This window comes from Balaenoptera ricei, chromosome 13 (genome assembly GCF_028023285.1).
Source record: "Balaenoptera ricei isolate mBalRic1 chromosome 13, mBalRic1.hap2, whole genome shotgun sequence".
In the NCBI taxonomy this organism is placed as follows: domain Eukaryota; kingdom Metazoa; phylum Chordata; class Mammalia; order Artiodactyla; family Balaenopteridae; genus Balaenoptera; species Balaenoptera ricei.
The window spans coordinates 67,365,449-67,382,995 of NC_082651.1; positions in this window are offsets into that span (position 1 = coordinate 67,365,449).

The following is a 17,547-nucleotide window of genomic DNA, read 5'->3' on the forward strand; positions in this document are numbered from 1 at the left end:
AGTAAAAACATCAGTGGTTGCCAGGGGTTAAAGAGGAGAGAAGGGGGCTTCCCTGGTGGCGCAGTGGTTGAGAATCCGCCTGCCAATGCAGGGGACATGGGTTCGAGCCCTTGTCTGGGAAGATCCCACATGCCGCGGAGCAACTGAGCCCGTGAGCCACAACTACTGAGCCTGCGCGTCTGGAGCCTGTGCTCCGCAACAAGAGAGGCCGCGACAGTGAGAGGCCCGCGCACTGCAATGAAGAGTGGGCCCCACTCGCTGCAACTAGAGAAAGCCCTCACACAGAAACGAAGACCCAACACAGCCAAAAATAAATAAATTAATTAATTAATTAAAAAAAAAAAAAAGAGGAGAGAAGGATGAATAAGCAGAGCACAGAGGATTTTAGGGGGTGGTAAAACTACTCTGTAGGATACTAGAGTAGTGGATACATGGCATTTTACATTTGGCCAAACCCAAAGAATATACAACATCGAGAGTGAACCCTAATGTAAACTGTGGGCCTGAGTGATAATGAGGTGTCACGCAGGTTCCTCAGCTGTCACAAACATGCCACTCTGGCGGAGGATGTTGCTAATGGGGGAGTCTGTGCACGGGTGGGGGCAGGGGCGTATGGGAACTCTCTGCACTTTCTGTGCAATTTTGCTGTGAATCTAAAACTGTCCTAAAATATAAAATCTACGAAAAGACGAAGGAAAGTCACCCAGGAGCGAGGGTTCTGGAAGACTCTCTCCCGTAAGAGGACACTGTTTCCCCAGCGCCGTCCTGAGCCCCTGCCCGCAGGGAAGTGGGTTGGAGGTGTTCGGTGCCTGTGCTGGGCTCCCAGGGTGGGAGCTGTGGAGTGAGCAGGCCCGACTTTGCCCCTGACACCTCCCCACGTGTTTCCTGGAGGAGCCTCAGAGATCCCCAGCCGTTGGCCCCCTTCTCCCCAGCTTCCTGTTTGGGCTCCAGAGAGACGTTGAGCCGTTTCTGCAGCTGAACTGGGAGCCAGTTGGGCTGGTGGGAGGGAGGACGTTTGCCTTGCTGGGGACCGGGTCAGGGGGCTGCGAATCGGTTGGCGCCTCAGCTTGTGGTCACCTGGAGGCTCAAATCCCGACCTGGAGGCCCTTGAGGGGTCAGCAAGTTCAGCCCCTGCCTCAGGGCAGGACATATCTGGGCCAGGCAGCTGAGGTCTCGGACATCACTTAGCCCATGCAGGCAGAACTTCCTGGCCAGGGTGACTTGAGCAGGTCACTTTATCCAGATGAGCCCCAGCTTCATCCCCTGTGACCACCTGCTCTGTAGGAACATAGGTTCGTACGTAGCAGCTCTTATTCTTACGGCAGATGGGACCCATACTTCCCGCGTGTCTGAAGGAAGAAACCGCGACTTGTTCCCCCTCCCACCTGCCCCAGCCACACCCGAGAGCTTCATCCCAGCTGCAGACCTGCCAGCGGTCATGGAGAGCAGATGCCCCGGTTGATCAGGACAGAGGCATACACAGACAAGTACTTTTTGAGGGAGCAGCATGGGAAAGGCCAGGGAGACACTAAAGCGACCCTGAGGTTCAGGGAAGGCTTCCTGGGGAAAGAGATTCTCAAGGCAGATGTTCAGTGATGAGTGGAGTTAGCCTGGTAGAGACAGGGTCCATTAGCAGCAGAGGCCCAGAGGCAGGCAGCCGGTACCTGATGCGGGCAACGGTGTGGTTAAAGAAGGTGCTGGGAGGGGAAGCCAGAGGGAGTTGGGGGCGGTCCAGCCAGCTCATCCCACTTCCCCTCCCCCAGTCCTGGGGTGGGGTCTAGGACTGGTCCATCATTGGGGCCCTGGGGTCATTGCCCTGGGGTCTCAGCAGGATCCAGCCCCTGCAGCCCCACCCCTGCATACATGACAATCAGGCTCCACCAGGTGAACAGAAGCTCATGCCACTGCCCTGCACCCTTTGTGGCTCCAGAGTGGGTGAGGGGCCCTGGGGAGGCCAGACCACATACCCTTAGGGCCAGGGAGTGGGGAGAAGGGAGGATGACTGATCCAGGCTTCTGAAGGAAAGGGAGCTGCAGGGGCTACAGCTAGAGGGACCTGGCCACTGCCATCAGGGAGGCTATTTGCTAGCAGGAAAGGCATTGCCTTGGGGCCTCGGTGTGTTGGTAGACAGGCTTCTATTTGGAGATGCTCCAGGACATGCTTTTGGAGTGAGAGCTCTGCAGGGTGAGGATCGGGGGTGGGTGGCGTCCCCAGCTTCTGCTTCTCCAGCCCCAGAAGCAGCCCGCATCTCCTCTCACTGTTCCCAGCAAGGGTGGCAGGGAGGAGGAAAGTGGTATTCACTTTCAACCAGCCCCACTGTGCCCTCATGAGATGAGGACCTTCCTGGGTCAGGTGCTTGGCCTCCCCATCAGACTAGGGACTTCTGGAACAGAAGTCAGCTTTCCTTCTAAGACAGAGTCAGGGTTTCTGCCTCTTTCTGTTCTCCACGTCCCCTGGCAGTTCCTGAGCCATTCTCCCCAGGTGACATAAGGCCTGGGCCTCTATGATGTGCAGAGGATCTCTGCTTCTGCCCGGTGGGTGGGTAGTTCTGGCCATCCCAGTCCAGATCTTCTCCTGGGTCAGTGAGGGCTCCAGAGGGAGGTGGGGCTGAGGAGGGCCTGATGGGAGGAGAGGAAGGCAGGACTGGGGTATAATTTGGGGAGCCCAGGACAAAATGAAAATTGGGGGCCCCTTGTTCAAACTTTTTAAATTCCGGGATGGCATCAACAGAGTATTAAACCAAGCATGGGGTCCTTCTAAGTGCAGGGACTTGTATAGCTGCATGGATCACACATCCATAAAGCCAGGCCTGCTGGAGGGAGCAGGTGTTCCAGAAATGGGGGCTCTTCGTGGAGAGATGAAAGGAGGCTGGAGCAAGGACCAAGGGACAGGGAGGAGCTGGGTCTCCTGGACTGTTAGAAACAGGGAAAGATGAGGTTGATTAGGTTGGATGGTACCAGATCCAGAAGAATCCTGAACACTCAAATTTGAACTTGATCTGGAGGTAAACACTAAAGTTTCCTGAGCCCCCAGGGAACCAGGAGAGACTTGGCCAGGGTGGAACAGGAGTGGGCCCATGGAAATCAATTGCTCCCTAGATGATTTACTGAAGAGGAAACTAAGGCCCAGAGAGGGACAGAGACTTGCCAAGGTCATCCAGCCAGGGGTACAGAGCCAGGCCAGAGCTCTAGCTGCCTGGAATCTTGTCTCAGATTCTGTGGGGAATAAATTGAGAACTGATGTGCAGTGTGGGAGGGCAGGTAGTGTTGGGCCTCTGATGTTTGCTACACCTAAAGGGCAGGACCCACCTCCCCCAGAACCTTCAGTCTTGGGGCATCCTCTCCTGGGTGTCCTTTTCCTCTAGCCCTGCCTCTGTGTCTCTTGTGTTCCCCCTTTGCCCATCCTCATGCTTCTCCACTACCTTCCTTACTTGGCCCCCCAGAGCTGTGCCTTGCCACGGACCTGAACTTTTGCAAACTCAACCCCCTACCCCTACCCCTACCCACCCCCAGGCCGGCAATGGCCTGCAAGTGAACAGATGCCCAGAGCAGAAATCTCTGCCACAGGAAGGCAGCCAAGGCCCCCTGAGGTTCCTCCAGGCCCCGCCCAGAATCTGCTGCTTCCCCCTCCCCCTCTACCTTGCCCCTCCCCCCATTCGACTTGGTGCTCTGCCCCCTCTGTACTCCCTCCTGCACTCCAAAACCCGGATCCTGAGACCCACTCAAGGCTTTTGGAAACCTCGCTGACGCCTCAGTGCCCCCTGGGACCTCCACATCCGTTACTTCCCTGTGTTCTTTGGGAAAATGGAGAGCTTGCAAAGTTACCATGCAAATATATGCAAAAGAGATGCAAATAAAAAATTGAGAGTCGTCCCTTTAAAACCAGTCTCGGCCTTGGGTGGTGGCTTCCCTCCTTCCTGCTCTGCTGGATTCACATAAATTTGTGAGTGCTTGTCAGTGACTGTCTGTGTATGTGAGAAAGTCAGAAGCAGAAATGCAGAGCCCAAGGACTGGGTGGTGATCAGGCCTCCGAGCCAGAGTGAAGGGGCGGGGCCTGTGCGGCACTTCCCTCCCCACCGGGAAGCCCGCGTCAGAGGCCGTATGAGGGGGGTGGGGGGAGATGAGAACACTGTATATGGCTAAGAAGTTTCCTGGGCTTCCTCAGGGTCACTGTCAAGGGTGGGGGAAGGCAGAGGCTGGGGGGCAGTGGCCTAGGGAGGGGGGCTGGGGCAGAGGGGAGAGGAGGAGGCTGCCAGGGTGAGCTGGGGGGAGGGGTTCTGCTCTGAGTCTCAGACAGGGGCTGTAACCCCTAAAAGAAAACTTCCCAGGCTTGGAAGCCCCCACTGGTGCCAAGCCGAAGCCATCCCACACTCCGTGCCACTGCTGCCCTGAGGAACTCATGTGGGAGCCCCCCAGCCAGCGAGGTACTTGACCTCTGGGGGCCTTGGTTTCCTCATTTGTAAACACAAGCGACGGTGTGAGGAAACCACTGTGCAATGCTGATTCTAAGCAGTCTGGGTCTGGTAAGATGATTTACAACCTGCAGAAAGAAGGGGGGTGGTAGGTCCTTCTAGAAGTCTCAGCGAGAACCTTAGCAAAACGTCTTCAAGTGATGAGCCCTATTTTAGTAGGGACTTGGAAATCCCTGTTCAGAGTTCCTGAGTCTCCTTGTGGAGTCTCCTTGGGTTACATCCTCAGATCATAGGAAACAAGGAGCACGTTTGCTGGGAAGAGTCCCACTTAGGGGAGGCCCTACGGGATTAAGAGTACAGGTATCAATATAGGTGAGAGAAAGTTAAAAGGAAGGAGGAATGACACGGTAACTGGCTTGAAGAGCTGAATTTGAGGTTTGGTGCTAGGTTCTTTTAAATTTTGTATGGCTTTTGGGTCAGGCAGGCCAGCCTCTGCCACTTTCTAGCTGTTTAACCTCACCCAGCCTCAGTTTTCCCATTGGTAAAATGGGGATGATAATGGCTGTCCCCAGGCTTGCAGTGGGAATGCAGTTCTGCAGGATATATAGGGAGGGTACTACAAGGCCATGTGGGTGTTCAGCAGGCAAACTCGGGGCTTCCCCCTGAGCAGAAACAGAGCTTTTCAGTACAGTTATTACTTGAGTAGAGAATTCAGTTTTTCTAGAAAAGGACTGAGTGAGCCCTGTGTCATACTGTCTGTGGTTCCTGCAGTGGGGAGGCTGACCACGGGCTTGGGTGTGATAGAGCTGTCCCTCTCCCGCCTCCACCTTTGGAGGACCACATGGGCTGCATGATGGAACTTAAAAGGATGGTTCTAACAGAAGCAGGCAGTTTCCTGCAGCTATGCAACAGCCCACACCAGCTTGAATCACCCACGGCTGAGGGAAGCTGGGGGAGCAAGGTCCAGAAGTGCCTAGGGCTAGGTTAGTCTCAGAGACTTCCCGGAGGCAGCCGGCCCCCAGATCCTCAATGGAAAAGAAGAGCTTGACTGGGGAGGGTGCTGCTCTTTTGTGATTTCTTTAGTGAAATAAATCCTTGTAGCCCAGGGTGTTGGGGCCTGGTATGTGTATATTCAGAGAGGTCTCTAGGTGGAGGAAGGACTTGGGCAAGGAGATAAGAACACTGATAAACTAGATCACACGTAGGAATGCAACCTACTGACCCTCCAATCTCCAGGAACACACAGCAGTTAGCTCCAGGCAAATCCTCCTCCTTCAGAAAGCCCACCAGGAGTATGTCCAGCAGTGTGGCTTGCAGCGGCCAAGCTACAGGAAAGCTTCTTGGATCTGTGCTGTGGATATGGGAGAGGCTGATGGGGTGGGCATGGGGAGAAGAAGGTGGGTTAGGGCCAGGGCCAGGGCCAGGATGGCTGCATGGGGAGGTGATGGCCAGAGCAAGGGGCTTATAGGCCCTGTGTGAGGCTGGCCCACAGCAGGTGGGAGGTATTTTTAGGTAGGCTCAGGTGCAGACAGACATTACGCCATGACCCGACAGGTGGTTAATATTTAATCCCTTCCTTAATCATTAACTCCCTGGCTGGCTGGAGAGGAAAGGGATTGTTGTCAAATCAGTAACCACAGGCTAGGAACAATGTCCACCAAGCTCGTTGCCCCTCCTGCAGCTGGGAGTGCTGGCTGGGTGGGGTTGTCCACGGTCCTGGGGGCCCTGGTTCATCTCCTTCCCATAGTGACCTCAGGACATGGAGAAGGTGCAGGAGGTCAGGAAGAACCCCCTCCAAGCCGGGGATTGCCCTCTAACCCCAGGCACTTACTGGTGGGGAGGGACTGTGGGGGGCAGTGTCCATTCAAGCGTGAGGATTCCAGGCCCTGCTTCCAGGCCGAGTGACCTTGGGCGAGTCACCACGTGGCCTCCCCTGAGCCTCAGTTTCCTCATCTGCTCAATGAGGATAAGTATTCTTATCTTAAAGGATGGTCATGAGATTTGAGTCAGATATGGGTGTACAAGGAAGTACTCTGTAAGCTGAAGATTGAGACAGCAAATAAGTCAGAGAAAGGACAGGCGGAAAGATACAGAGAGTAAGAGTTCAAAGCTGAGAGAGGAAAGCTACCGTGCTCTGGTTTCTAGTCACTTAAATGCAGTTCCATTCAATGTAGTTGGCTTTAATTCAGATCATGAGTATGTACTGGGCAAGGCTGTGTCCCCAGTCCTAAGCTGGGCTTTGGGGTAATTTGAAAGGAGTCAGCCTCACCCTCAGGGAGCAAGGGTGACCAAGCTCCAAGCCTGAACGAGAACAAGATGAACAGTGTTTGTGATGTAAGCCAGCAGGTCAGGGCTGCAGGGTCAGCAGGGAGGGGCAGGGGGAGAACAGTGTGAGCTGGAGGGTCAGAACAGGCTTCAGGGGTGAGGCAGGGCGGGGGAGCACCCTGAGGGATGAGTAGGAGTTGGGTGTGTAGGGGAGGGAGGACTCCTGAGTATACGCTCGCATGTACCTGGGGCATTCAAGTACGTAGGCAGACTGTGCAAGGCTGTACACGAATCACACTTACACACTCACAAATTGATTCACAGTCACCCGTGAGTGTGTGTGTGTGTGTGCATGCGCGTACACACACACACACACACACACACACACACACACAGCCACACCCTCTTGGGCACGTATGCACCTCCTCTCCCAGCCCCAGCCCTGAGACCCTCTGGGTAATTCAGCACATCTGAGCCTGGCTGACACCCGCCAGAGGACTGAAGCCTTCAGGGTACATCCAAAAGCCACCGTGGAGTAAACTACCCCAAAGCAGAGTTACTTTTCCTCTGTTCCCTCCTTCAGCTGAATTTTTAAGGCTGAAGTTCATCATTTATCTAAAGAGAAAATATGTAAAATAACTGGTCTTGTTAAGAGTGCAATATTATATTTTTATATAAAAACAAAAATTAAATTGGGATTATTTATTCAGCATGAAACTTAATATGTATATGCATATTGCAGCAAATATTTCTGTAAATTATCACAAGCTCTGTTATCTTTGTATCCACTGCCACTTCAAATTGGGAATCAATTTCATTAAAAAAATTTTTTTTTCTTTTTTTGGCTGCATCGAGCGGCTTGTGGGATCTTAGTTCCCCAACCAGGGATCAAACCCAGGCCCTCTGCAGTGGAAGCCCGGAGTCTTAACCACTGGCCCGCCAGGAAATTCCCATAAAGTTTTTTTTAAAAAGGAGGTGCAGCTAGAGCCTCATGTGGGTGTGAGGGAGCTGCAAGCAGAAAGCTTAGAGTCAGCATGGCATCCAGACACACCTTCCAGCTGGGACAGGAGACAAGCAGGAAGGGGGTTAAGGGACTAGACGGAGGCAGGTCTCGGGGCAGCAGGCACAGTTTCTTAGAGGAGGAAGGTATGGAGTGCCCTTTAGGAAAGAGGGATTGGAGGGGCACAGAGAGAGGTCCCTGGGGGGCTACTGGGACCCCCAGGAACCATGCTCTCAGCCTGCCTCTGGCTGCGCCATCCATATCCCATTCTCAGACTGGGACCAGACCCCCATAGCCAAAAAGAAGCCAGGTAGAGACTCCTCAGAGATTGGCCTGAAGGGTAATAGAAATAGAATTCTGTCTTTCCCTCTAGGGCTGTATAGGAGCCTGGGGTAAAGGTCCTTCTCTGAGCTCTCTAAGCAAATACTAAGACTCCTGTAGGAAGCCAGTCGTGCTCCGTGTTCCCTGCCCTGAGGAGCTTCTGTAGTGCCGTGTAGCCAGGGAGGGGCCCCTAACAGAGGTACAAACACTGCTAGGGTCAGGCCATTGGTGGTTTGGAGCTCAGACTCTGGATCCAGATCGTCAGAGCCTAAATCCTGCCTCCATCCATTTCCAGCTGTGTGACCTTGGGCCTGTTACCTGACCTCTCTGTGTCTCAGTTTCTTGTCTATAACATGGGGATAATAGTAAAGTACTTGATGCTTGTGGTTGTTGTGAGGGTTAAATGAGACACAGGGTCCAGCCTAGTGCCTGGCACGTGGTAAGTGCTAAAGCCATTTAAAAAAGGAGAATGAGTTTCTGACTCGCATATTCAGGGAAGCTTCCTGGAGGAGGAGACATGTGAGCAGGCCCTTGAGGGACCAGCGGGGTTGCCACAGATCCAGGTGAAGGAAAGATGTCCCTTTCCTGAGGAGGGGCCAGTGTAAGCAGAAGCAAGAAAGGACATGGCATGTTTGGGGACCACAAGGAATTTCGTGTGGCCACACCCAGTGCCTGGAGGATAGAAGTGGGGCGTGGTTGGGGTCCGCAGAGGTTGGGGAAGGTTTGGAATGTCCAGCTATCCTGGAGCAATGGGAACTCAGGGAGGCTTGTGAGTGGGACCCTGACAACACTAGGGCTGAGTTCTGGCAGCAAGGATCAGCTTTTGCTGCTGGGGAGAAACCCAGGCAGAAGGTCGTCGAGGGGCCAGGAGCCTTGCAGGAGGCGGGTCTCAAGGCTCTGGGCTTGGGTGATTTGGGAGGCTGGCCTGAGACCCGTGGGGAGGTAGAGGTGCTGACTCTTCGTCTGTGGGTCTTTCACCCTGGTTAGACTCAAAATATACCCTCCGTGAAGCTCCATCACAGGAGCCTTTGGGCATGCTCTCTGAGGTCCTTCCAGCCTCTGCATTCTATGGGTCTGGCCCGGCCACCTTGGGCAGGTCACATCATTTGTCCTGCTTCCATTTTCCCATTTGTCAAGTGAATACAGGAATTCCTGTCTGCTCTGGGATGTGGAAGCCCCAAGCAGATGCTCTGCTGCTTTTCTGTCCAAGGTCAGGCCAAGGGTCAGGTAGGGAGGTTCATGGCAGCGAGGGACCCAGGCCACAGCTTCACCTCTGTCTTGCTGGGGTGGCCCCTCAGCTTATCTGAGTCAGGGCAGGGCTGGGGTGGATGAGGAGGAGATACTCCTTCAGGCGGCCAGATAGTGTGAGGGGGTGATAAAGGGCACAGGCCCAGAAACCGACTTAGAGAGGGTGGGACGGCGAGGCTGTCACTTCCCTGACCCCTTGGCCGACCCCCATGAACCCTCCCGGCCAGCTGGGTACAGCCCCAGCCTTCCACCCTCCCACCCTCCCACCGTGGGACAGGAGGAGAGAAAAGAGGCCACAGGAACTGGCCTTTGAAGGTTGTTGGTAGGCTTTGGACACTGTCTCAGGGGGCTGATGGGGGCAGAGGCCAGACTATGAGGGAAAGGAAGGGTGACCAACTCGTCCTTTCCAGTTTTTTTTTTTTTTTTAATTTATTTGTTTGGCTGCACTGGGTCTTAGTTGCGGCGTGCGGAATCTTTAGTTGCGGCATGTGGGATCTAGTTTCCCGCCCAGGGATCGGACCCGGGCCCCTGCATTGGGAGCACGAAGTCTTAACCACTGGGCCACCAGGGAAGTCCCTCCTTGCCAGTTTTAACACTGAAAGCCTGTCCTCAGAAACCCCTCAGTCCTGAGCAAATCAAGATGGTTTGCCTGGGACTGTCCAGCTTTTAAAACTGAAAGTCCCTTATCCCGGAAATCTCCTCAGTCCCAGGGAAACCAAGACAGTTGGTCACCCTAGGAGTAAAAAAGTAGGTCTGGGGGGGCGGGGTGACTAGGATGGGGGAGCAGACAGCTCTTTTCTGAGTTTCCATAGCCCTGATTCTTTTTTTTTAATTTATTTTTTATTGAGGTAACATTGGTTTATAACATTATATTTCATATACTTCTGTATATATTACAGTGTGCTCACCACCAAAAATTTAGTTTCCATCTGTCATCATAGAGTTGATCCCCTTTACCCATTTTGCCCTCCCCCCTCCCCCCACTGGTAACCACTACTCTGTTCTCTGTGTGTTTATTTCTCTTTGGTTTGTTCATTTATTTTATTTTGTTTGTTGTTCTTTATATTCCACATATGATTGGAATCATATGGTATTTGTCTTTCTCTGTATGACTTATTTCACTTAGCATAATACCCTCAAGGTCCATCCATGTTGTCACAAATGGCAAGATTTCATCTTTTTTATAGCTGAGTAGTATTCCATTCCATACATATACCACATCTTCTTTATCCATTCACCTGTCAGTGGGCACTTAGGTTGTTTCTATATCTTGGCTATTGTAAATAATGCTGCAATGAACACAGGGGTGCATATATCTTTTTGAATGAGTGTTTTCGTATTCTTTGGTTATATACCCAGAAGTGGGATAGGTGGATCATATGATAGTTCTATTCTTAATTTTCTGAGGAATCTCCCTAATGTTTTCCATAGTGGCTGCACCAATTTACATTCCCACCAACAGTATGTGAGTGTATTTACATACTCCCTATCCTCATCAACACTTGTTATTTTTTTCCATAGCCTCAATTCTTAACCATGCCTACTTGTCCTCAGCGCATGCCCTGTGTGAGGGAACGGCTCAGGTTCTGTCTCTAGTGGGCGAATCTGGAAGTCTGGAGCTGCTTCACTAGAGGGCTTCTTTGCCAGGCTGAGGCTGGGAGGGGTGGACAGTTCATGTGAGAATTTTTGATATTGGCTGCTCTGTCCTCCAGGAGCCTTCAGAGACAGAGAGGGGACTTGGGATAGGTTGTGTGCCTCACAGCTTGATGCTCTGGTTAGTGAGATGCTACAGTACCACAGATGTAACCAGCAGCCAGATCTCTGGGATCAGAAATTGCTGAAAATCAAAGTTAGGGTGCCTGCCTGGCTTTGGGGGTCCAGTCACAATGCTCTGCTCAGAGCCCCTGCTCCCACCCCCCCTCTCGGGCCCTGCTCACTTGGCCCTGTCTCATGTGGGCTTCTGGGACCGGAGCAGGTTCTGGGGACGGGACAGGAAAGCTGTCAGGTGTGTGGGAGGGTAGTCAGGGGCTCCTCCCTAGAGAGGACTCGGATGAGTCAGGGGAGTCAGAAGGGAAGCTCTCTGCCACCTGCGGTTCAGGCCTAGGCCTCCCTGCCTCCCAGCCTCAAGGCTTGGTTTTATCCCATACTCACCCTGCAAAAGGGTAGACTTTCCTCACCTGGGACATGGAAATCCCAGAGACCCTTGGCCCCAGCACCTCCGTCCTCAGAGCGGCACTGGCCAGTCAACGTGAGGCCAAAGCCTGATGGGGTTGATGGGAGCAGGGCCTGGGAGACAGAACAGAGCACCCTGAAAAGAAAGGCCTTGGACCGTCTATTGCGGGACGGGCCTAAAGGGATGGGAGAGGAAAATGGTGCCCAAAGATTCCCCTAAGACAGCTCCCTGTAGGTTGGCTCAGCCAAAGAAGATTCTGAGAGACTTCATGGTCTCTGGGGAAGTGTCTGAACCAGATACCACAGAACAACTATTTCTAGACTTAATGGAAAATCTACACCACGTCCCCTTCCGAGGATTCCCGAGTTGGTTGGGTGGGTGAAGTCTGTTAGTGAAGCCAGCTATGGTCTTGTTTTTGACATCAGGGTTGGCAAATGGGCCAAAATGAGCCAACTGTGTTCTAACTCTAGGCTCCCTTGCTTCCAGAAAGTCATCTTCCCTGCCCCTCTGCTCCCCCAGCCCCACCGGAGGTAGGGGCCTGCTTATAGCTCACCTCATTTTACCTGTATCACGCCCTATTGCTTTGGCCTATTCACTTATCCAGCACCTCCCCGAGTCGTGGTCCCTGTCTGGTCACCTCTGAGCCCCCGTGCTTCCCAGGTAGTATCTCAGCAGACATCTGGAAGATTGCTGTGTGGTAGGCCGTGGGACCCCCCAACGGTGACCATGAAGTTCCAGACAGGCCAGGGCCGGGGGAGAGGGGCTCGAGGAGGGGCGCAGAGACCAGGCTAGGTGTCCTGAGGGAGAGACAGAGAGAGTGTTCTGGGTGGGCCAGTTGTGGGGCCCTTTGTGTCTCAAACTCAGCCCTCCCCGCCCTCCCACGCTGACTCAGCCACGAGACCAAACTGTGTGAACAAATGGTACCGATGGTCCAGGGGCTGGGACGGAATCCCCCCAGACAGGCTGGCCAAAGGGTTCCCGACAATGAGTCGATGACTTCCTCGGTCTGCAGGGAGCCACAGGGAAGGGGGCCGAGGGGGCAGAGGGGAGAGGCTGGAGGCAGGGCTACCCTGGGGGGCGGGGCCGAGGGGAGAGGTGCTGAGGGCAGAAGAGCCAGGCCTGGCTGGCCTTTGAAGGGCAGGCCTTCCTGGGGTGGACACTTTAATCGCCCCCAATTAAACCATTGCCGGAAGCTTTTAACAGCCCCATACAGCCTTTCAAGGACTGCCCTTTTGTCAGACAGCCAAGCTGTTATGCAAAAAGAGAGCAGGCTGGGGGCCTCTGACCACTCATCCCAGGCCCCAAGGCCAGCCAGCCCCCAAACTCAGGCCAGCCTCCAAAGAGTCTGCTTCTTTGCGAATCAAAGGCTGGGGAACCTGCTTTGATCTGGGGGAAACCCAGCCCTTCCCTGTCTCCCCAGCTTCAGTCCCCTCACTGAGAGTGTGGAGCCTTCAAGGAGGCCTTCAGCCCCCCAGTTTCCAGGTCTGGGTCTGGCCAGGCTGATCCCTGGGGCCTTAGGAGCCTGCCCCTTACCTCAAGAAGCAGGTCCACTGGGATGGTGTAAACTTTCACTGCTCCCACTGCCCACCTCAGACAAGGAAACCCTGGCTCCACCTCCTCCGGCTGCTCTAGGATCTTCTAGCCCTTGTGACAGAGGGTAGTCCTCAGGTGGGTGTCATCTGGGACCCTGTTGGAAATGCAGACTCTCAGGCCCTACTCCAGACCTACTAGATCAGCATCTGCTTTTTAACAACCCCCCAAGTGAAGTTTGAGAAATACTGCTCTAGTTATTTCTAGCATCTCTTCCCCTCTCAGCATTTCCTCTCCCACCCACATGCCACCCCAGCAAAAAAAAAAAAAAAAAGCAAGATTAAGTGTGGAAATGATATTAACCATGATAAATTATGGACAATATAGTCCCCTGCTTTCCAAACTCTCTACAACATGTAATTTCTAAAATGTCAACGACAAAGCCCTTTCTGTAAATAGCAGCTTCTGGAGGACCCCAAATGGCAGGCTTCCATTTGGTCATTCGGTTAACATCAAAACCCTCCACCCTGATTTCCACACCTGCTTCTTCATTTCATTCCCAGAACTGCCCGAGGGAGAGATGACAAGCATCCCCATTATACAGAAGAGGGAACTGAAGCCCTGGAAGGTTTGTGGACTGGCCTGAGGTAGTAGCCGAGTTGCAGGGGGACTCAGGAAACCCCACTCAGGGTCTCCCTGCTCACAGGTCCAGTAGGGCTGCCATCGACAGCTGTGAGCTCTGTGCACTGCACAAATGTGCCTGACCCTGAAGGTGGGAGTTGAGGCTGAAGTCCAGTTGCTACTCCACTCCCCAAGAGTGTCCTGGTGTGGGCAGGGCCCCCTGTGCGGGAGAAAGGGGAGACTTTTTCTGTTACACAAAAGACCCATACAGGCAAGCAAAAGCCTGGAGCTTCCAGAATTCCCGTCTCCCTCCTCCTCCTCCTCCTCCTCCTCCTCAGAATAGCTGCAGGTCATCAAGCATCTATGACATGCCAGTCTTCAGGCTTAGTGCTTTCTTTCACGATCCCACTTAGTCACCAGGACAACTCTCTGCCTCATTCTCCTGGCTAAGAATCAGTTCTTCTGCTTCTTTCCTTGAAGTCGGTTCCTTGAAAGCCAAACAAGCCCAGAGCACACACACTCCAGATGAGTCAGATCCTGTCGGGACAAAGGTCTCCCACTGCCCACCCTGGATGAACCGCCTGGCTCAGCCTGGGGGACACCAGGAGGGTTTACAAGAATTTTTTTGACATTCTCAGATGTTGAAACTTCAGTCCCATCTGGGGCAAGTCTTGAGTACCTGGGGGTACAAAGGGGGCTAAAATCCACCTTGCTTTCCCTCCAAGATTCTACAGCAGGCTCAGCACTCAGAGAAAGACAGCAATCTGTAGAGGCAGGCGGTGTGTTTAGAGCTCCATGAGGCTGGGGGTCATCAACAGGAGGTAGGCTAGTGGTGCCTTTTATTTTTTATTTTTTTATAAATTATTTTTATTTATTTATTTTTGGCTGCGTTGGGTCTTCGTTGCTTTGCGCGGGCTTCTCTAGTTGCGGTGAGCCAGGGCTACTCTTCATTGTGGTATGCAGGCTTCTCATTGTGGTGGCTTCTCTTGTTGCGAAGCACGGGCTCTAGGCACGCGGGCTTCAGTAGTTGTGGCATGTGGGCTCAGTAGTTGTGGCTCGTGGGCTCTAGAGCACAGGCTCAGTAGTTGTGGTGCACGGGCTTAGTTGCTCCGTGGCATGTGGGATCTTCCCGGACCAGGGCTCGAACCCATGTCCCCTGCATTGGCTGGTGGATTCTTAACCACTGCGCCACCAGGGAAGTCCCTAGTGGTGCCTTTTAGAGCAGGGGTAGGCAGACTTCTAATGTGAAGGGCCAAATAATAAAAATTTTAGGTTGCTCTCTGTCACAACTACTCAGCTCTGCCATTGCAATGTGAAAATAGCCATTGACAATATCTAAACAAATGGGTGTTCCTGTGTTCCAATAAAACTTTATTAATGGACACTGAAATGTTAATTTCATGTGATTTTTCACATGTGCCAAAATGTTATGCTTCTTTTGATTTTTTTTCCCAATCATGTAAAAATCACTCAGCTCTCAAGCTGCACAAAAGCAGACAGTGGGCAGAATTTGGCCTTCAGGGCCAATAGTTTGCTGGCTCCTGGTTTAAAGCAAAGGTTTTGAGCTCAGTTGTCAGTCTTGGATTCAAGTCCTGGTTATTTCACTAACCAACGGTGTAATTTGGGAAAAGTTACTGAACCTTGCTGAGCCTGCTTCCGCCCTGTCAAACGGGGTTGGTGGTCGGTGTCTGTCGTGCAGGGAGTAGGCAAAATGAAGCATGTGAGGGCGTCTACTAGCCTCAGTGACGGACACGCGGCAGGCACACCCTCCATGTGAGCAGTGAACATTGCAGCAGGCCGGTTGGAGGTCAGTGGGAGGGGGCTCTGAGGCTGGAGAGGTCAGGGAGGGAGGAGGTCTGGGGTAAGCTGGGCCTTGAATGACTTGAGAGGTGCAGTGACAGAGGAGTGGAAAGGTTGAGAGGTCAGGCCAAAGAAATTGGCCTCAACATCATTAAAAATTCTACAAATAGCAAATGCCGGAGAGGGTGTGGAGAAAAGGGAACGCTCCTACACTGCTGGTAGAATGTAAATTGGTACAGCCACTATGGAAAACAGTATGGAGATTCCTTTAAAAACTCAACTCATAGAGTTGCCATATGATCCAGCAATCTCACTCCTGGGCACATATCCAGAGAAAAGTATAATTTGAGAAGATACATGCACCCCAATGTTCATAGCAGCACTATTCATAATAGCCAAGACAGGGAAACAACCTAAAGTCCATCGACAGATGAATGGATAAAGCAGCTGTGGTACCTATATACCATAGAATACTACGCAGCCATAAAAAAAGGAATGAAATAATGCCATTTGCAGCAACATGGATGGACCTAGAGATGATCATACTAAGTGAAGTAAATCAGAAAGAGAAAGGCAAATACCATGTGATATCACTTATATGTGGAATCTAAAATATGACACAATCTTATTTATAAAACAGAAACAGACTCACAGACATAGAAAACAAACTTATGGTTACCAAAGGGGAAAGAGAGTGGGGGAGGGATAAATTAGCATTTAGGGATTAGCAGATACAAAGTACTATATATACAATAAACAACAAGGTCCTTATATATAGCACAGGGAACTATATTCAATATCCTGTAGTAAACCATAATGGAAAAGAATATGTAAAAAAGAAAAAAAGGAACTGTCATCAATCCTAGGGTCTGGGAAGGCCATTGAAGGCTCTGAAAAGGGAATTCTTCAAAATGGGGTCAAGGGGAGGCCCATCTGCCATGGGGTTGGGCTGGGGAGGGGAAGGAGGAAGCCTGTGGAGGAAACACCACGAGCATGTGATGGGGTTATTGCTGAGTCCAGGTGATTGGGAGCTGGGAGCGGGGGAGTAGGGGGTTATCTAGGGAGTGTCAGGATCAATAGATGGTAACATGTTGTGTTTCGTTTTTAATCACCTGCAGGTACTAATGAGCCCCTTTCCTTGACTGCAAGCACATTTCCAGGTTAATAACTGGAGGGGCCCGCCTATTGTTTTTGCTGACCTAGCAGCCCTCCTTCCCCCACCCCAATAGGGCAATGCCATGTTATTGTAGATGCCAGTCCCTTTGTTCCCACACATGGAGTGTGGCAGGGGGAGGTTCCCAAACAAAGTGGAACCATGGAGAGTCCTTCCCTGAGATTTTGTTAACTTGGGATCAGAGAGGATATGAGTAAGTCCCTCTCTGGCAGAGGGAACATCAAGACATGAAATGCAGACCCGGCCAGCAGCTGTGCACCCCGTCACAGAGCAGAAGTCAGAGAATCAGGGAAAGAAGCTGATCCCAACAGAAGCAGAGCGGAGAGGCGAGTGCCTCCGAGGACCTCGGTCCTGCCCTTTGTGCTGTGGCTTAGTGATTCAGTTCTTCCCCTGATTGTAGGAGATATCCTGAATCCTTTGAAAAAACTCTTTTCCTAGAACTAGTTTGAGTTTCTATCACTTGCAAATGAAGAGAATTACCAACCAAATGCATCCTGGCAGCTTTCCTACCCATCGTTTGTTGTGCTTTGGCTGTGTGCTAGGCGCCGGGTAAAGTGCATTACATCCGTTACTTCATATAATCCTCAGTTAGCTATGGGTACTATTATCTCCACTTTAGAGATGACAAAACTGGGGCTCCATTTCCCTTAAATGGGGTGCCCCTCAGGCCTTGGGCCTGGTCCTCTTTGACTAGCATAGATTATTCTCTCCCAGGCAATCTTGTTCATTCCCGTGTTAATTCCATTTCTACAATTTCCAATTCTCAGTCTAGACCTCTCTTTTAAACTCAAGTCTGGTATATCCAGCTGCCTACTTGATACAGGTATTTCAAACACAGATCTCTAAAACTAAACATCTGCTATCCCCTCTCCCATCAAATCTGCCCCTCCCCTGGGGCTTCCTCTCTCAGTAACTAGCCCTACCCCTTCACCCAGTTTCCCAGGTCAGAAACTGAGAGCTATATTTGACACCATCTCCTTTGACCTCCATACCTACCCTATTAC